Source organism: Coregonus clupeaformis, chromosome 23 (genome assembly GCF_020615455.1).
Source record: "Coregonus clupeaformis isolate EN_2021a chromosome 23, ASM2061545v1, whole genome shotgun sequence".
NCBI classification, from domain to species: domain Eukaryota; kingdom Metazoa; phylum Chordata; class Actinopteri; order Salmoniformes; family Salmonidae; genus Coregonus; species Coregonus clupeaformis.
In genome coordinates this window covers 20268189-20289804 of record NC_059214.1, presented here as the reverse complement: position 1 = coordinate 20289804, position 21616 = coordinate 20268189, and the positions used below count along the sequence as shown (strand labels likewise).

At 40.6% G+C, this 21616-nt stretch overlaps 1 long non-coding RNA gene and 1 pseudogene across 1 annotated transcript; both read right to left on the bottom strand.

Moving 5' to 3' along the window:
• Positions 1–1252: 1252 nt before the first annotated feature.
• Positions 1253–18872, bottom strand: LOC121536812 (annotated as a pseudogene).
• A 27-nt stretch (positions 18873–18899) lies between these two features.
• LOC121536813 lies at positions 18900–20151 on the bottom strand. The gene is made up of 3 exons (XR_005994902.1): positions 19946–20151; positions 19199–19328; positions 18900–18939 (listed from the first exon to the last, which is right to left on the bottom strand). It is a non-coding gene; the product is annotated as an uncharacterized LOC121536813 (long non-coding RNA).
• Between the last annotated feature and the right edge of the window lie 1465 nt (positions 20152–21616).

Here is a 21616-nt window from a genome sequence, read left to right as displayed (position 1 = left end):
AAAGCTCAATGGTCATTAGGCTACTGGTACAAGACTTAGAGTTTGGGTGTTTGTCTTGGCAGTGGGAGTCAACATTCAATATAGTACCCTTAACCTCCCTATGGGAGGGTTCTGTCGACTCCCAGAGTGGTATTTCCCTTCATTAAAAAAGGACAACCTTACATGTATAGAAAAACATGATATCAACAGAGTGGATGACACCATAATATCTAGATCAAGTCTAGTGTAACTGACTGACACGGAGTTGGATGTGCATATTCATTCTTAACCTGGAAATAACTGCATGTCTCCATCCCAAATGGCACCCTCCCAATGTAGTGCACTACTTTTCACCAGGGCCATTTGGGACATAACCCATGTCTGATCTGCTATGTAATGACTACGCCTTAATAAGAAGTTCAATGATTTAAAAACAATTTAAGATGCATTTAAAGTTAATAAATATAAGGCCAGGTACCACACCCTAATAGGGGATTGTAGATAACAATATAATACTTTTTTTGTATATAAAAAAACCAAAATATTGTATAAAAATATGCAAATAAGGCAGTCTCACTAAATATACACATATTTGCATATCCCACAAATCTATTTTTCGGGACACTGGATTAATTCAGCATTAACATTTTGGTTCTATTTTCTTTTGACACTCCAGGACTGGACTTAATCAGAGCAGATTGTGGATAAATACTTTTTAAATCTTTCTATCTGTAAAATACTAAAGACATGTATGTTAAAAGCATTTTTGGCAAATGTTTCTAAAGAAAACGTGATGTAGAATAAAAAATGTACAACATATCAACAATTCCCTCTGGGCAAGTCTCGAGAATATAGCTACGGATAACCACACACAATTTGGTAAATGTAGATGCTTCTGAAGCTGAGGAAAGTGAGTTGGTGTGTGGGAAGAGTCTGACTTTCGGGAAATGGCAGTTAAGACAAGTACACTTAATTTAGACTACCAAACGCCAAACACTTACTTAGACCCAATCAACATCTCTTCAAAGTAAGTTACTACATATTGTCCAGTTTGTTACATTCTCAATGAAATTGACTTTGAAATGATGTGTAATTCAATGTAGTGAGCTTTGAAATTATGGATGTACTGTATGTCCATTTTAAAGTGGTTAAAATTCCTGACATTTATATGATGGCAGTATGATAAACTAAAGAAAATATACATTTCCATCAAGATTGACATTATGTTTACTTTTTGAAAATACTCATATTAATCGACCAAAATACCAACAAATCTAAAATTGATAGGTAGATGCTAAAATGTCATTTCAGCCAGTGGTGCCTGGCCTCAGTGACGTTTACTGCACAACAATATATCTTTCTTTATTGAGTGTTGCAAGAGAGTCACTGTTTCCATTGTTTTGCAAGAAAAACACATGGTAAAAATAAGTCTATAACAATACGCATTTTGTATTGTAGTCACATGATTATAAAAAGCACTGTCTCTCATCTCTCGAAAATTCCCTTGATACATGAGAAAAATATCCTTCATAATAACATCCAAATACTTAAGAATAATAATACATGTCAACAAAACACATCAAATGAGACCAAACAATAAAACACAAACTCTCTCTGTGTGTGTGTGTGTGCGTGCGTGTGTGTGTGCCAAGACCGCAAAACTGCCCGAGCTTTCTCCAAGATGTCCTTCCTCATCCTTGGATAATTGGGATAAGCATCCAAAACCTAAAGAAAACATGAATATTTCGTTTATGTATATGATGTTATCCAATGTCAACATGTAAACAAACTGCATTTTAACACACATCTTATTTCATCTTATGATTTTAACCTACCTTATGACAGACATCTATGGCATCAACATGCCTCTTTGCTTTCAGGTAGTTGAATGAAAGCTTGTACCCTGGGACAAACATATACTCATATTAATGTACTGTTGTATATTCACATTATTTCAAAAATAAAATGGCAGCAGCATATAAAAAAAGTCCTTAAACATACCTATAGGGGGGTTCGTTTGATTGCCATATTTCCAGGCCATTTCATAGTTCAGCGCTGCATCCTGGAATGCCTGCTCCTTCTCCATAATGTAGCCCATGTATTCATAAGCTTTACAGCATGACTGTGAAAATGAACAATGACTGTTACTGTGAGAGACTAAAATTCATTCTGATTCGTTTTGATCAAGGGTATTACAGTATGGCTCTTTGCTATTACAGTATGGCTCTTTGCTACCCCCCAACATTGACCTTATTAAGGCGAAGACATCTTTTCAAGAGGTCCCCTTCCATGTCGTATTTCCCTGACTGGATGTAAATGTCGGCCAGGAGCAGCCAGCTCTTCTCAAACTCGTCAGTGTCAACAATGCTACAGTTCATCTTAGCTATGCGTTTGAGCTGGTTCCTGGCTCGAGTTGTTTGAGAATCATGTAGGCCGTCGCCATGACTAGCAGTGCAGGCACATGGTCCTTATAAGTTAAAACAGGGAGCTCTGGTTAGTTAAGTGTTGTTTTACAGTCTATCACATCTAACATGTCTTTTTATTTCTATTAAGTAGACAAGGGTATCCAAAAATGTAAATTGGAATGTTTCCTTGTCAGCAATGAGGATAATTCAATTTGTGCAACAGCAATTTCTCCTGCACTCTTACACAACTTCTCTTACCATGGAAAAAACTACTTACCATAAAAAAGGAAAGTTACTCAATAGATAAGCTGTTAAGAAAACCTCCAAAGTCAACATCAATAAAGTGTAAAGCAAAGAGAAAGCTTGAGATAATGCATCCAGTGAGGTTAGAATTGCTCTAAGGGTGTGTATGCCCACTCATGTACACCATCTGGAGTTGACTTACCTCATTGTTTGCAATCTCTGTGAAAACATTCAGGGCTTTCTCAATGTTGGCTTTCTGCTTGGTGGCCAGAAAGCAGTAGTTCTCTAGGATCCGTAGTTGGACGTGTGGGGCTTTAACTCCTTCAGGAGCTTCTCTGCTGTCCTCACAGCAAGCTGCTCCGACTCCTGCTTCTCAGTTGAGTTCCTGAGCATAGATGAGAATGGAAAAAGAAGAGCAATTACATCAATGTCAACTTGACAGCCAGATAAATAAGCAAAGATAACATTAATTTACAGATGTGTTTTAGCAAAACAATTTAAAGATTCTTACAGTGAGCTCCAAAGGTATTGGGACAGTGACACATGTGTTGTTGTTTTGGCTCTGTACTCCAGCACTTTGGATTTGAGATGATACAATGACTATGAGGTTAAAGTGCAGACCGTCATCTTAAATTTGAGTGTATTTTCATCCATATCGGGTGAACCGTTTAGAAATTACTTTTTGTACATAGTCCTTCCATTTTAGGGGACCAAAAGGATAGGGACAAATTCACGTATATGTGTATTAAAGCAGTCAAAAGTTCAGTATTTGGTCCCATATTCCTAGCACACAATGATTACATCAAACTTGTGACTCTACAAACTTGTTGGATGGATGCATTTGCTGTTCGTTTTGGTTGTGTTTGAGATTATTTTGTGCCCAATAGAAATGAATGATAAACAATGTATTGTGTCATTTTGGAGTCACTTTTATTGTAAATAAGTATATAATATGTTTCTAAACACTTTTACATTAATGTGAATTCTACCATGATTACAGAAAATCCTGAATGAATCATGAATAATGATGAGTGAGAAAGTTACAGATGCACAAATATCATACACCCAAGACATGCTAACCTCTCACCATTACAGTAACAGGTGAGGTTAGCATTTTTTTGGGGGTATGATATTTATGCCTCTGTAACTTTCTCATTCAGGATTATCCATAATCATGATAGCATCCACATTAATGTAATCCAAAGTGCTGGAGTAAAGAGCCAAAACAACAAAACATTTGTCACTGTCCCAATACTTTTGGAGCTCACTGTAAGAATTTAAAAAACATCCCCACAGCTAATATTCAGCTGTTCATTGAAATATATTATTATTACTGCACATGTAACTCACCCCATAAGTTCTCAAGACTTCTCTTCCCATAGTGTCATTGTCTGGGTTAAGACAGATCTCAATCATGTTGTACACAGCATTCTGACCCCAATCGTTGTCTTTCCGGGCCTTGTTGAAGTGTCGCAACCCATCATTGGGTTCACCTGTGTACCTGCGCACCAAATCCAACTTCATTATTAAAAATATACCATGATCATTGTAAATAAATGTACATGGATTCAATAAATATTATTAGTATACTTACCACAGATAAAGTCCTTTGCAGTAGTTTTTCAGCCATCTCCAGAAACCTGGGAACTTCCTCTAACTTCCCAGCTCTCCTCAGCAGGTCGATTAGACGTGACAGTGTTGGGTAGTTGTCTAGCAGGAACATATGGGAAAGACATTACTTCCAGTCCAGGGGAGGTCAAATCAGCAGTGCATATTTACATTGAGGTTCTTAAGTTTCCTTTTAAAGATTTGCCAAATCTCCATTTAAATTCTATTTCAGGGGGGAAGTTGTGTATTCAGATCCAGGAGAAACAGAGCCCTGTCACACCTGGTTTGTGTTCCAGTAGCTGCTGAAAGTGGAAAACGACTTGCTCATAGTACTGCTTCCTGAACATCAGGTCAGCCATCATCTACGAGGAAAGAGAAATTCATTAAGTTTTACAACACGATTTTCAAATGGGACTCGACAGAGATGGCATATACAGTGGGGAGAACAATATTTGATACACTGCCGATTTTGCTGGTTTTCCTACTTACAAAGCATGTAGAGGTTTGTAATTTTTTATCATAGGTACACTTCAACTGTGAGAGACGGAATCTAAAACAAAAATGCAGAAAATCACATTGTATGATTTTTAAGTAATTAATTTGCATTTTATTGCATGACATAAGTATTTGATCACCTACCAACCAGTAAGAATTCCGGCTCTCAAAGACCTGTTAGTTTTTCTTTAAGAAGCCCTCCTGTTCTCCACTCATTACCTGTATTAACTGCACCTGTTTGAACTCGTTACCTGTATAAAAGACACCTGTCCACACACTCAATCAAACAGACTCCAACCTCTCCACAATGGCCAAGACCAGAGAGCTGTGTAAGGACATCAGGGATAAAATTGTAGACCTGCACAAGGCTGGGAATGGCTACAGGACAATAGGCACGCAGCTTGGTGAGAAGGCAACAACTGTTGACGCAATTATTAGAAAATGGAAGAAGTTCAAGATGACGGTCAATCACCCTCGGTCTGGGGCTCCATGCAAGATCTCACCTCGTGGGGCATCAATGATCATGAGGAAGGTGAGGGATCAGCCCAGAACTACACGGCAGGACCTGGTCAATGACCTGAAGAGAGCTGGGACCACAGTCTCAAAGAAAACCATTAGTAACACACTACGCCGTCATGGATTAAAATCCTGCAGCGCACGCAAGGTCCCCCTGCTCAAGCCAGCGCATGTCCAGGCCCGTCTGAAGTTTGCCAATGACCATCTGGATGATCCAGAGGAGGAATGGGAGAAAGTAATTTGGTCTAAACTCCACTCGCCGTGTTTGGAGGAAGAAGAAGGATGAGTACAACCCCAAGAACACCATCCCAACCGTGAAGCATGGAGGTGGAAACATAATTCTTTGGGGATGCTTTTCTGCAAAAGGGACAGGACGACTGCACCGTATTGAGGGGAGGATGGATGGGGCCATGTATCGCGAGATCTTGGCCAACAACCTCCTTCCCTCAGTAAGAGCATTGAAGATGTGTCGTGGCTGGGTCTTCCAGCATGACAACGACCCGAAACACACAGCCAGGGCAACTAAGGAGTGGCTCCGTAAGAAGCATCTCAAGGTCCTGGAGTGGCCTAGCCAGTCTCCAGACCTGAACCCAATAGAACATCTTTGGAGGGAGCTGAAAGTCCGTATTGCCCAGTGACAGCCCCGAAACCTGAAGGATCTGGAGAAGGTCTGTATGGAGGAGTGGGCCAAAATCCCTGCTGCAGTGTGTGCAAACCTGGTCAAGACCTACAGGAAACGTATGATCTCTGTAATTGCAAACAAAGGTTTCTGTCCCAAATATTAAGTTCAGCTTTTCTGATGTATCAAATACTTATGTCATGCAATAAAATGCAAATTATTTACTTAAAAATCATACAATGTGATTTTCTGGATTTTTGTTTTAGATTCCGTCTCTCACAGTTGAAGTGTACCTATGATAAAAATTACAGACCTCTACATGCTTTGTAAGTAGGAAAACCAGCAAAATCGGCAGTGTATCAAATACTTGTTCTCCCCACTGTAAATATAACTAACCAGTGTTGCATCTTCATTGACCTGGTCACTCTTCAGAATTACACTGCACTGCTGTTGGCAGCCATCCACATCATCAGGAGTAAGGTACAACCGCGCCATCTCCAGCATCACCTAGTAGCAATGAAAGCATTCAAAATTAAGCTTTCTTAACCGATTACCTTCTAACATCATAATAATAATATCCTTTCCTATGAGCACGTGTAGTAATATAACTGGCTGGTGTAAAACTATACATTCACCCCCCAAAAATGCACTTAATTATATTATCATTTAGAGGATAAGATAAACTATCGTAATAAGCAAATGAGCAAACTACACAAAAACAGCACAGGTGCAGGGAGCACACACTGAAGGCTTGATTCAGCTGCACCGAACTTGCTATCACTCTCACAATAGACAAGAGCTTCCTTGTAGAATGTCACTGCTCTCTCATAGCCTCTAAGACTCGTGTAGTGTTTAGCGATCTCAGTACAGATCTCTGCAGCGAGCTGCTTCTGCATGAGGACAGCGTATGCCTGCTCCAAATGCACCCGCTTCAACACCTTGGCCCGGGCCTAAATGACAGCACAAGTCTGGGTTCACGGTATAGCTAAGCAATAACAATGTTGTGAATTATGCACGTATCTTGGGGGAGACCTAGACAGCTTTTTTAAATCTTAAAAATGATCATAATAATATATTTCAGTTTCTCTCATTGCGTAGCAGAAGGGCTTTTACAATATCAGACTAATCCGAATACTTTCTCGTTGCAAGGAAAGTAAAGCATTATCGTTTTTGTCAACCTTGCCTTGGATCTTAGCCAACAGGACCAGATAGCGACAATCATCAGTTAATGATGGCAGCTCATTCACTAGACAAAACAACACAAGCCGACAAGAGTGAAAAGTCAGAAAAGCGCTATTTAAGTACTATGTATTATCATTGTAATTTATGACCAACAACGAATTATATAATTGAACATATAAAATGTTCAAAATTGTAGTAATGACATCCAGCTTACCTGGGATTTGGGCAAGAGCCTCTTGTAAAATGTTCTCGCACGTCTCGTACTATAAAAAAAAATATGAAGAAAAGTGGTTGTCCCACTGGCTATAAGTTGAATGCACCAATTTGTAAGTCGCTCTGGATAAGAGCGTCTGCTAAATGATGTAAATGTAAATGTAAAGTTTCATCTTCATTAGCAGTTCAGCCAGGTCATAGAGCATGAAGTCTTCAGAGCAGCTTCATAGTAATTGATTGCCTGTGAATAACAGTGGTGAATCATACAGCTATTGACTAATATAGATTCCTTTAGTTGATCTTTTAATGTTTTTTTCTTACAGGCCTGCTTCACTGGACACGTAACTTTTGCCGAGCCTAAGACACTCCAATTTATTTAAATGAAACCTGGGCGTAAGGAGCGCGGCTGTGAGAGGCTCGCACTGCTTTGCGCAACATTACGCTCTGGTTTTATTTTTTATCATTTGGGCTTGTACGGCAAGAAGTTACGCAGTGTAGCAGCTCCTGTTTTCCTGACGCCCCAGTGTAGCTCCCCAGTTAGTATACAAACCTTGACGCAATTGTGAGTTTTGACGAGAGCTTTTCCAATCTTGCTGGCCAGAGCACCATCTTTGGGGGTTTTCTTCCGAGCCTGTTCGTAGATCTCGATGGCCTTCTCTGGCTGCGAATAAACAGACTTGACTTAGTGACGTTCAGCTGTACAGAACATTAACTGTGATGATTCAAAATTTCTGAGTGAGGGAGTCACGAAGGGAGATACCACACACAGATAAGTTGTTTACTATCTTTATAAATAGTTGCGTGATTGAAGAAAACATTGCATAATACTACTTCCTGTGAACACACTACTGTGAAAGACTCAAACAACCCTACAATCATTGCCTTGTTTTGGGTAACAACAAAACAAATATATATTACATTTCATACCTACCTCTTGGATATTCACATAAGCATCCCCAAGTATAAGACATGTACAGTGGGGGAAAAAAGTATTTAGTCAGCCACCAATTGTGCAAGTTCTCCCACTTAAAATGATTTCAGAGGCCTGTAATTTTCATCATAGGTACACGTCAACTATGACAGACAAATTGAGAAAAAAAAATCCAGAAAATCACATTGTAGGATTTTTAATGAATTTATTTGCAAATTATGGTGGAAAATAAGTATTTGGTCAACTACAAACAAGCAAGATTTCTGGCTCTCACAGGCCTGTAACTTCTTCTTTAAGAGGCTCCTCTGTCCTCCACTCGTTACCTGTATTAATGGAACCTGTTTGAACTTGTTATCAGTATAAAAGACACATGTTCACAACCTCAAACAGTCACACTCCAAACTCCACTATGGCCAAGACCAAAGAGCTGTCAAAGGACACCAGAAACAAAATTGTAGACCTGCACCAGGCTGGGAAGACTGAATCTGCAATAGGTAAGCAGCTTGGTTTGAAGAAATCAACTGTGGGAGCAATTATTAGGAAATGGAAGACATACAAGACCACTGATAATCTACCTCGATCTGGGGCTCCACGCAAGATCTCACCCCGTGGGGTCAAAATGATCACAAGAACGGTGAGCAAAAATCCCAGAACCACACGGGGGGACCTAGTGAATGACCTGCAGAGAGCTGGGACCAAAGTAACAAAGCCTACCATCAGTAACACACTACACCGCCAGGGACTCAAATCTTGCAGTGCCAGATGTGTCCCCCTGCTTAAGCCAGGCCCGTCTGAAGTTTGCTAGAGTGCATTTGGATGATCCAGAAGAGGATTGGGAGAATGTGATATGGTCAGATGAAACCAAAATATAACTTTTTGGTAAAAAATCAACTCGTCGTGTTTGGAGGACAAAGAATGCTGAGTTGCATCCAAAGAACACCATACCTACTGTGAAGCATGGGGGTGGAAACATCATGCTTTGGGGCTGTTTTTCTGCAAAGGGACCAGGACGACTGATCCGTGTAAAGGAAAGAATGAATGGGGCCATGTAGCGTGAGATTATGAGTGAAAACCTCCTTCCATCAGCAAGGGCATTGAAGATGAAACGTGGCTGGGTCTTTCAGCATGACAATGATCCCAAACACACCGCCCGGGCAACGAAGGAGTGGCTTCTTAAGAAGCATTTCAAGGTCCTGGAGTGGCCTAGCCAGTCTCCAGATCTCAACCCCATAGAAAATCTTTGGAGGGAGTTGAAAGTCCGTGTTGCCCAGCGACAGCCCCAAAACATCACTGCTCTTGAGGAGATCTGCATGGAGGAATGGGCCAAAATACCAGCAACAGTGTGTGAAAACCTTGTGAAGACTTACAGAAAACGTTTGACCTGTGGCATTGCCAAAAAAGGGTATATAACAAAGTATTGAGAAACTTTTGTTATTGACCAAATACTTATTTTCCACCATAATTTGCGAATAAATTCATAAAAAATCCTACAATGTGATTTTCTGAAGAAAAAAAATCTCATTTTGTCTGTCATAGTTGACGTGTACATATGATGAAAATTACAGGCCTCTCTCATCTTTTTAAGTGGGAGAACTTGCACAATTGGTGGCTGACTAAATACTTTTTTCCCCCACTGTATAAGGACTGGGCAGCTTCTCCACTAATTCTCTAAGGAAAGAGGGGGAAAAGTTCACGGTGAATCTTATTCTAGACATTACAGTCCCACATTATACGGACATGTGTCTGCTCTGAGGTTCACTCATGCTTAATGGCTTCCCAGCGGTGTCTCTGTGTGGAAAATTCATCCTGTCAACACAAGTACAGTATCAGAGATGAGGGGAAAGATCTTCGGCACACTTCTAGACACTGCAGGCAGCTTTGCACATACAGCCTTGCTGCATGAGTGGATAAAGTTGAACATTTCCACTTGATTTTCTGGGAACTTGTGGCCTGGAGACTGTTAGGACTGACTGATGCTATGGCATTGAAGGGTGGGCTGACACAGCAATAGGGGATGTGGTTAGTGCACTGGATAAGAGACATGGCTTCAAGTAGTAACAAACTATTTGTTACCCTAAACTTCATGTCAAACACCATTAGTGAACAGTTTGTGTACCTAAGGTCAGACTATGGACTTTTCTATAATGCTGAGTTGTTCTTGTTCCTCACCTGTAACAACTGGCATAGAGGCGCTTCTCTTTCCTGTGATTCAGATATATATATATATATATATGTCGGCCATCTTCTCCTTGGCCTGGATGTAGTAGGGCTGCACAGGAGTGATGTTTCTGAGCATGCTCAGTGCCAGCTCGGTGTCGCCGCGCAGCAGAGCCAGGTCAGCATTGGCGATAGTGACACGCAGCTCCTCAGGAGTGCCCGAGAACTCGTTGATGGCGTCCTGCATCACTTTGGCAGCTTCATGCTGAAATGTCAAACCCATGTTCATTTTATATTTAGCCTTTATTTAAGCATCGAGTCATGATGAGACCATGGCCTATTTTGCATGAACACATCAATAAACAACAATTACACTATACATATCTATATACACATCAATTACACAATACATGAAAAGCAAACACAAAAAGCAAAACACAATCATATGAAACAAACAAATTCTTCAGTAAAAAAGGCCCTCTAACATCCGCCTGAATTGCCCTACAGGCACCAACTTTAAAGCTGCACTATGCAGAAATCGCTCTGCAATTTCCTGGTTGTTAAAATTCTAATAGTTCGCCTAATTTCAGTTTATGTGGCAAAACAAGCATGCATAGTGTAGCGCTGTGAAATATATTTTCCAGAACCAAAAATATTGTATTTTCAGCTGTTTGAAGCTGGTATACAAAACTGAAAGTAAAAGATGCAAAAACGAAACTTAAGAACAGGAGGCATATAAATAGCGCACATAGAACAGATCTGCCGCTTCTTAGACTTGCGTTCAATGAGAATGACAGATCTATAACTCTATTTGGTCGGCTCACCCAAAAAGGTACATATTGCAGCTTTAGGACTTTTGGAGATAATTCCACATAAGTTGCAAAAAAACGAAAAGCAGATTTACCTAAGTCATTGGAGATTGAAGGGATCTCCAGGGTTAGCCATCCCTCAGTCCGGGTCTGGTAACTTATACGTCTGAAGGTTAACAATAAGGTAACGTATGGCGGAAGTTTATGCAAGAGGGCATTGTAGACAAAAAGAGTGCAATGCATCGATCTACGAGACTTCAAGGAGGGCCAGGCTACTTTCTGATACAAAATGCAATGATATGCCATGAATTAGACTTCACTGTTCAACACTGGGCAATGATATGACAGACAGAAGAGAATGGAAACCTGAACAAACACTACCGGAAATATAAGTACAATAAAATATGGAGTATGTATGTTCTCAGTGCAAAGGCCCCTATCTGCATTTTATGAGTTCCGAGAAGTCTCTGTTGCTACGCTAGTTCTCTCCATGTTCTCTTACCTGTTCTCCGTTGAGCCAGATGGCCTCGGCGAGTTCCAGGAACACGGACACACAGTCAGTAGAGCTCTCGGACCTGGCAGGGAGTGGCACACAGAGTTATTTGAGGATGGGTGTTCCCATAACAGTTCTGTTTGATCTAATATCACATTCATCTGGAATGCTGTTCTTACCTCAAAGTTGTGGCTGAGGGAGAGCTCCAGAGACTGGGAGGAGAGCTTGTAGTTGCCTTGTTAGAGGTGGATCTGTGCCATGAGCAGGTAGGCCTCAGCATGGGAGGGACACTGGTCCAGGCAATGTTGGAGGCTGCTCTGTGCAGTGTCAATAATCACCTAAAGGACATCAGCATTGCCATCAAACCTATTGTTGTCATCCATGTTGAGAACAACTTGGCATGAAAACAAAGCATAATTCTGTCACATGCAATACAGTTGAAACTCACCTGACTGAAACCTGACTTTGGCCAATAGGAAGATGCCTTGTAGGAGTCCAGGTACTATCGTGATCACAGTGTCCAAAACAGAGGCACAATGCTGGAGCTGAGGGGCAGGAGGCTGGCCCTGGGCTGTAGGCTAACACACAGATGATGCCAATGTTTATCTCTATGGGCTTAGACCAAGACCACAATGAATGCCATGACAGGAGATAAAAGTCAATTTAAGACCTGTGATGACTTCTTTGATTTATTTATTAATCCCAGTAAATGTGGTGTCAATAATTACAGACAGTAATCTCTATAAATGGATCCATAGATGTGCAGAGCCCCCCCCAACCCCCCCCCTCTTACCAGAGACTGGGGTTCAATCCCCAAGTAGACCCTTCTCCAACTTTCTCCCCTCTCCTCATTTACTGTATATCCCCTTATAATTTCTACTCTGTCTGAATAAAGCGTGAAATTATGTATTGAACAAATGTATCCATAGACATCCCCCTCCAGACTGACCTTAGCAGGACAGAGTGCTATGTACTCCTTGACAATCTCCAGCAGGAAGTCAGGGTTGCTTCTAAAAATATTCCACCCCCAGCGGCAAGCCATACAGTGTGGAGAAGTGGGTGTCCACCGCATCGTTCAGTAGGGCTAGGGCAGCTCTAAGACAACGTTGTTTGTACCACAATCGTACAGCAGAAAGTGCATCCCAAATGGCACCCTATTCCCTTCATAGTGCACAACAAAAGCAGTGCACTATAAAGGGAATACAGTGCCATTTGGGACACACCTAGAGAGTATTCCCTGGGCCAGCAGAGGCCATAAAACTAAAGACTCACAGAACCAGCTGTTACTCAGAGGTTACTCATCCAGGCTGATGTCACTGTAAAGGGCTTAACAAACACAGAAAATACCAAGAATTACTCAACAAAAAGCTGTCCAAAAGGCTACTGGGCTTTACTTTATTACCAAATAGTGGATATGAATGTCAAAAGTGTAATAAGGTTACTTTGGCTAGGCCTTTGAACTGGATTAAACAGAGCAATATCTGTCCTCTATCAGCCTTACCCCTGATTTCCCAATAGACTGCTGTATCTCTGTGAGAAACTCCAGCTGTTGCTCTGCATCTTCTAAGTGTCACTCGATCAGCTGGCACCTGATAATACCTGGAAATAATAAAATATCATGTTTCACAATCTAAAATCTTAGAAAGGATTTATAAGTCATTTACAAACTGTTAAATATTTGTTTATAGATTGCTTACAATTCTCAACTAAACTGTAAATATTAATCAATTTTGTTATAGGTATATAATGACATGCATAGCTACATTACAGCTAAAAAGCATATGTTAGAACAATCAGTGTAATCTGTCAAAGCTGAGACACCTGATTCATCCAGAGTCATGGCAGTCTTGTACCACTTCATAGCCTATTTGATTCTTCCCTGCAGAACCAACTGGTAGCGCAGCTCTGTGGCCAGATCCACATCCCCTTGGGCTTGAGAGAAGGCTTTGTCTACCATGATGTGGGTCTGGTGAATCATTTTTCTAATTTCTTCCACACTAGTAAGTAATAACATTAGAGTAAGTCTTTGTGTATACCTCATGTCAGACATGGCATGTACTGGTTCAGAGACTGTTGCAATGTTACAACGGTGAAGTGAAGGGGTTCAAAATCTCTTCAGAGGTGAAACCTAGTCACAATATCTTCTATGTAAAATATGTTTATTGCAAACCATTAAACACGTCTTACCACCCGTGTGAAAGCCAAAGACATCCTGTAGAAAAGCTCTGGGCTGTGAGGCTCTTGGGCGTCCAAGTTGCTGACCAGATTTGAGAGCTGGTTTACTGACTGCCAAAAAGGAAAAAGGGTATCCTGCTTGACCATGTACACATCATGGAAAACATTCACCCTTCACATTTAGTTGTGTGGCAGTGGGTTATAGTGTAATCTGTTTCTCATGTTAGCTCGTACTGTTTGAAAATTACCTCTGTGATGTCTCCCTCTCTGCATAAGGAGTGAAGAGTGAGCATTCCCAGGGCTTCTAGGTTGTTTTTATCTCTCTGCAAGTCTGGAATTGGGTAGGAAACATCACATTAATGACCAACACCGTTTGTTTGATCATAATGAAAATGTGGTGCTGTCAGGGTTTTATATTAGTTTTTCCCATGATGGCTTATGTGACCAACAAGGCAGGAGGAAAAGGAAAAAATACAATCTAAGGAAGAACACCGACTTAGACAATGAGAAAAAAATAGCAGGACTGTGCACTGCATGTGTCCATCCCTGTTCACAGAGCTACGGCTCAGCAGGGCTAAACCAGTGGCTCTGGTCTTGGGCTTAATCCCCTTAGAAACAGGCTCCACTTGAGTGATCCTCCTTCCTGCAGTTCATAGAACCTGGAGGAGTGCATCCTGGGAAACGCGTAGCTCTAGCGCTTCAGCTCAAAGGCCTTTTTATATTCCCTGGCTCTGGCCAGGGTCCAGCGGGCGAGCAGTCAGGAACAATGGCTCAGTCATTATGCACTGGTTCCAGGCATCACGCTCCATTTTCATTTGCACTTGAATACAGACCCACTTGTAAAGGCTGACTGGCTCGTTCTTTATATGGCTGCCATTGATTGACCAAATCCAGCAATTAAAGTATTTATTTGATCCAAACAAACCTTTACAAAATAAGATTTAAGCCAGCTATTATTTCCAGTATTATTAATTTAAGCTAACAAGCAAACACAATTTATAGAGCAAAAACATCTACAAGATGGGATACTTTACCTCTGTGCTGCGTCTACAGTTTGCTCCCAGTCCTGCAGGGTCAACAGAAACTTCTTCTTGATAAAGGCAGGGAGAAACCCAGGGAAACGAACAATCACTTGGTTGACTGTCTCCAAAGCTCTGGAAATATTCTGTAGATACTCATAGTAATGTGCCTGTAACAGACAAAATATCACATAATTTATGGGCATGTTGAGGGAAAGTCAAAACGCATTGTTGTACATCTGTTTCGACAGAAAATTACTCTACAAAAAGAGCAAAAGGTAGCAAGCTAGCATTTGGTCTCACTGTACTACCACAGATAAGGCAAAACGATCCATTCAATATATGGTGAGATATGTTCCAAATTGAGACACAGATTATGTTAGTGAATTATTTTATTTAATTTGACCTTTATTTTACTAGGCAAGTCAGTTAAGAACAAATTCTTATTTACAATGACGGCCTACACCGGCCAAACCTGGACGACGCTGGGCCAATTGTGCACCGCCCTATGGGACTCCCAATCACGGCCGGTTGTGATACAGCCTGGAATCGAACCAGGGGGTCTGTAGTGACGCCTCAAGCACTTAGACCGCTGCGCCACTCAGTCATCCCAGTAAGGGTGTGGGACACAGAAAATCCAGCACATTGAGGCACAATAACTAAGTGCCACATGAAATATGAGAAGTGACAGAGAACTCAATGTCTCCAATGAGTTGTTCCATGTCATTTCAGCAAGCCATGACACCCACCATCTCAGATTGTTCTGAAATTTTTTCTGTAGTTAGAAACAGGTAAGATTGCCATTCCTGAAACATTATTTTGTTGAAATGCAATTTTATCTCTGAGAAATTAATTGATTACACCCAAATTGGCCATTTTAATTGATAGGATTCAGATAATATTTAATAAATATAGTACCAAACATCCAATTTGGACCCAACTTTTTCCTACCAATGAGTAATATTTTTACATTAGGAATCCCCAAAATTGGTCAAAAGCCACCTATAATTTCTCTATGTTTGACAAGTAGTATGAAGCTGTGGCTTGGAGTATTGCTTCTCCATACTATGTAATGTGTTCCCTGTGAATTTTGTGATGTTTTCCCCCCCCGTTCAGAGAAATCAGTAATTAAATTTGCTTGCATTATTTCCCATAAAAGAGTGTGAAAGTACCTGATTCTGACCACTAGATGTCGCTGTTCCTGCTATACCTATCCATTTTGCTGGTCTCCTTTGTTCATTAAATAGATCAACATTTCCTTTGCAACTTTGGGTAAAAAAACTATAGATTTGACTCATGATGACAATCATTTGTGTGGTCATCCTCACAATTCAAGCCAGTCCTCCATAAAAGCAAATGAGTTTGTCCTTCTTTTACGCTTAATCTGTCTCCAGGAAACGGCCCCTTTGTGTGTGGTTTATTCCCTTCAAAAAAGGTCTGGATTAGTTACTGTTAGACCATTCCTGGTGAACAAGCAAACCATTAGGCTACAGCAGTTCTAATGTTTTCAATGTTATGGTCTCTAGTGGTCTTCAATGGTAAAAGTCCCAAACACACACTGTGCAGTAATTTGCAATTGTAATAGAATTGGGTTGTGTTGGGTTTAATGGTAAATGTCACTAATCACAATACATATAGAGCTGTTTCCTGAGGAGTTTTTTTCAAAAATATAAGACTGCCATGCAATTCATTATTTTATTAGGATTGTCACAACATTTTAGTCCCTAGCTTATTTCTCCATCAAAGTTTAGGGCTTGGGAAAAATTTCAAATGAGAATTGCATAGGGAAAGCCCTCTCAGAGAGCGGCCACTTGTTGGTCTATTCAAGAAGAGTTGGGTTGAAGCATTAGGTAGCTAAGAGAAGGACAAACTGGAGCACGACCACACAATTTATATTCATAATGAGCCAAATCTATTGGTTTTCTACCCAAAGTTCAAAGGAGATTTTGTGATCTATATAATAAACACAAGAGACCAGAAGAATTGATAAAATAGTGTTATAGCAAGAACAGCGGCATCTAGTGGTCAGAACCTGGTACTTTCACACTACTTTATGGTAAATAATGCAAGCGACTTCAATGATTAATTTCTCTGAACAGGGTAAAAAAAACATCACCAGATTCACAGGGAATACATTACATAGTATGAAGAAACAATACTCCAAGCCACATGAGGTGTGGGGGGTTCCGTGGGTGGCTTTTGACAAAAACAAAATATTACACATTGGCAGGAAGAAGTTTGGTCCAAATCGGATGTTGGATACTATATTTATTGAATATTATCTGAATCCTATAATTAAAATGACCAATTTGGGTCGAATCAATTTGCTTAATTTCTCAGAGATCAAATTATATTTCAACAAAATAATGTTTCAGGAAAGCTAATCGTATCTGTTACTAACTACAGAAACGATTTCAGAACAATCTGAGATGGTGGGTTTCAAAATCCTAATTATTATGCTTTTTGGAGGTGAAACATCTGTTCTTAACACAGGTGCCCTTCGTACCTTTCCCATCAGAGCGAAAACGTCTGCTTTCTCTTTCAGGCCTTCGTCAAAGTATTTCCCAGCCTTCTTGGCATTTGCATGCTTACCAGAGGTCAGATCTATCCAGCCTTTTAGGATAAGCCCCTGAACAACAGACATCAATCCAAACGTTATAAAAGGGTAGACAAAAAGCAAACCAGGTAGAAAGAAGTATACTGTGATTTCTAGTCATTCCACTCAAAAAGTTATTGGCAACCCTGTACTGCCATAGCGTGAGCATAATTTAATTGATTTAACTGTTTGAGTTCTGTGTACGACACCTGTATACTTTCAAAAAACTAATACATGCTGTAAATTAATGCATCTTCAAAATACCAAATTCATTGTTACAACAATTTGAGAGAAACACATATGACAAAACTAACTTCTCTGGAACCATTAGAGATGTTTTATCATACTCTCAATGTATTCCCTTGCTTTGTCATTGCATCCCAGAAGCCATAGGAACATCCCAGCATAGTAGAGCCCTTTAGGAGTTGCACTTTCACAGTCCTCTTTCACGTTGGCATCCAGTTCCTGAATGAAATCTCGATCTGCAGTCAACACAAACAGTTAAGTGTATAGATTCAGCTACAGAAAAATACATAAACATGGATCAAGACAAATATGGATTTACCTGGGTTTGGCCTTTTCTTTTCTGCATAAACAAGAGCCATGAATGTGCAGAGAGAGACATCTTGTCTGTCATTTATTTTTTCCAACTCATGGTTGGCTTCCTGAATTTGATCTAAAATGAAACATAGGAATCATTGATATTACAAGATATACAGTGAGGTCCAAAAGTATTTGGACAAATATTTTGTTGTTTTGGCTCTGTACTCTAGCACTTTAGATTTGAAATAATACAATGACTATGAGGTTAAAGTACAGACTGTCAGCTTTAATTTGAGGGTATTTTCATCCATATTGGGTGAACTGTTTAGAAATACAACACTTTTTGTACATAGTCTCCCCATTTTAGGCAACCAAAAGTATTTGGACAAATTCACTTATGTGTATTATCAAATCAAATCAAAAATCAAATCAAATGTATTGGTCACATACACATGGTTAGCAGATGTTATTGCGAGTGTAGCGAAATGCTTGTGCTTCTAGTTCCGACAGTGCAGCAATATCTAGCAAGTAATATCTAACAGTTCCACAACAAAAACCTAATACAAACAAATCTAAGTAAAGGAATGGAATAAGAATATATAAATATATGGATGAGCAATGTCATTATCAGAGTGGCATAGGCTAAGATGCAATAGATAGTATAGCATACAGTATATACATATGAGATGGGTAATGCAAGATATGTAAACATTATTAAAGTGGCATTATTTTCAAGTCTGTATGTAGGTAGCAGCCTCTCTGTGCTAGTGATGGCTGTTTAACAGTCTGATGGCCTTGAGATAGAAGCTGTTTTTCAGTCTCTCGGTCCCAGCTTTGACGCACCTGTACTGACCTCGCCTTCTGGATGATAGCGGGGTTAACATGCAGTGGCTCGGGTGGTAGTTGTCCTTGATTATCTTTTTGGCCTTCCTGTGACATCGGGTACTGTAGGTGTCCTGGAGGGCAGGTATGAAAGTATAAGTATACTTTAACATATTTGGTCCCATATTCCTAGCACACAATTACTACATCAATCTTATGACTCTACAAACTTGTTGGATACACTTTAATGATCATTGTATTATTTAAAACCCAAAGTGCTGGAGTACAGAGCCAAAACAACATAAAAAATGTGTCACTGTCCCAATACGTTTTGACCTCACTGTAGCTGCTTTATTTGTTTGTTTCAAGCAAAGCAATGGAGTCTTCCTTTACCTTGCATCAGGGTACTGTAGGCATGGACACCTCTGAAGGTTGGATAATTGCTGAATTTCCTCTGGGCCACAGCTGCAGCATTTAATACATGAATGAAATACTTCTCGTGGCAATAGTAGTTGATCAAGGCCTGGGAACAAACACAAAAACATGAAATGTAGAGCTGTGATAGGAAATAGCTTAATTTATGGCAGACATAAAATCAAAGAAAACACTTAAGAAAATACCTGAATAAATCAAAGTAGGCTGTAACACAACATTGTGCTGATAAATAAATAACTCTTATGGAATGCAAGTGGTCAGCATGATGATACTTGTGTCTGTTATATCTTCAATGCTTCCTGGAAAGTTCCATTGCAAGTTGGCCTGTATTACGGATGTTTACAAATTCAACAATGTAACCAATATGCTAATCAAGAAGACCATTCAGAACATGTATAAATTATAGGAGATTCATCCTGAATGTTTTGCCCCTTATTCTAAGAGGGTAAATTGCCTAACTGCCTACATGTTATCCTACATGCTTTTACGAGAATTTGAACATGCATGTTATCGAAAACATTCTGGCTGATATGCTGTGTGTTCTTTCTTTCAGAACCTTTTAAAGAAATAACCAAGTAGGCTACACTGTAGCTTCTCCATTCTAAATAAGCTACACAGTAAAGTGTTGTTGCTTTATTGGATACATTGTGAACATGTCTCTATCAGTGAATAGAGAATTAGCTACAGTGCAACACTTCAATTTACCAGCGTTGACTCTTCATCCTCTGTTCCTGCCTTGACAATGTTTCACCTAAAACCGCAGCAATAAAGTAGATGGTAAAAGTTTTCGCTGAATACCGCAGCCACCTTTACAATAAAAAAACTAGATAGAAACCAATTCTAGCTACATATTTCGCCATCTTGCAAACACTAGTTAGCGTCTTTCGTTTACTTGACAACCACCGCCGCCATTTTCAAACGGTAAAGGAAGTTGAAAATAAGATTTAAAACTAATGTTTCACAAGGTGGCGCACCAAGCAAGCTGAATGTAAAATACTGACCCACCCGCATGCTCGCGCTTGTGCTGGTTTGGCACAGTGGCTGTGAGAAGAGGACGCTTGTGGCTACTTTGGATCTAGCTCTGGTCAAGGAGGGCTACTTTGTATCAGTGGTGAACAGAGCTCCCTTTAATGTTTCCAAATTTCGTTCATAGTTTATTTGAAAACATTATTTAGTCACATAAAAATCTCTCAAAGTCTTTGGTGAGCTAAAATAACATTATTGTAAATACTTTTGGTGAAATAAGAAGAAAAACGTTTACTTGGGACATTTCTCTATAATAAATGTATGGCCAAAGGCTTCTTACTGAAGTGAAAAGGAAATTCTGCAACTCCTTAGTCTCGTAATTCCCAATTCTAGTAGGGCTGGGAATTGCCAGGGACCTGAAGATATTGTAACGACCCGGTGTTGTGTTCTGTGTTCGTGGGTGTGTTATCGTTCTCATGGGTGCTAGCAGGAGTTAAATATGCCAGGACAGATGGAAAGGTTGGGGGGGGGTATGATGGGCAATTCCGCTGGGTTTTGGAATGCTTAAATAGGGGTTACGGTCTCATCTCTCTCTCTTCTGTTCGGGACCCTTAACTTGACATGTTATATTTGTGTACGTTCGAGGTTTAGCGGCGTGGGCTGTGGCCGGAACAATTGCCCATTCAGGAATAAACCTGTGTTCTGCCTGTACACCTGGTGCCCGTCTCCCTTTTACTTTATGACCCAGCTGGGTCATTACATTGGTGTCAGAAGTGCTTTCGAACGACGGGATGGATGGAGATTAGGCGAGTTAGCTGTTTCAGTATAGGCCGTGGTTAGCTTTAGCGTGACTCGCATCTACAGTCATGATGATTGGGGCGAGGCGGAAAATTAAGGAAGAGTCAGACAAAGTGTCCGTTGTGGGCTCGGGTGTACCCGGTCGGGAGGGTCAGGCGACGACGGCTGTAAAGAGCTGGAGAGCCACATGGCGGGAGTTAAATTGTCAGTCAGCAAGATGGCAGAACGGGCGGGTTTTCCTTCAAACCGCTCGACCAGAACAGACGTCACGGCGACGGAGATATCGACGTCACCGCGTGCGGAAATGGCTGGGCCTCTTTATGTAAACAGAGATGGCAGCGCCCTATTGCCATTAGCCACGGTAGCGGCTAAACTTCCAAAGTTCAATGGACAAGGTAAATGGGACGTTTTTTTCACTCAATTCGAGTTGTTGGCTAGAGCCGGGAGGTGGTCTGACGAGACGAAAGGGTTACAGCTTGCCCTGAGCCTGGCAGAGGAGGCGTCGGAATGCCTGCTAACGCTAGCCCCGGACGAGAGGGGCGACTACGGTGCGCTAGTGGAGGCATTGGGGGGCCGTTTCGGCAGCGATGCACAGCCCAACATGCTGCGGAT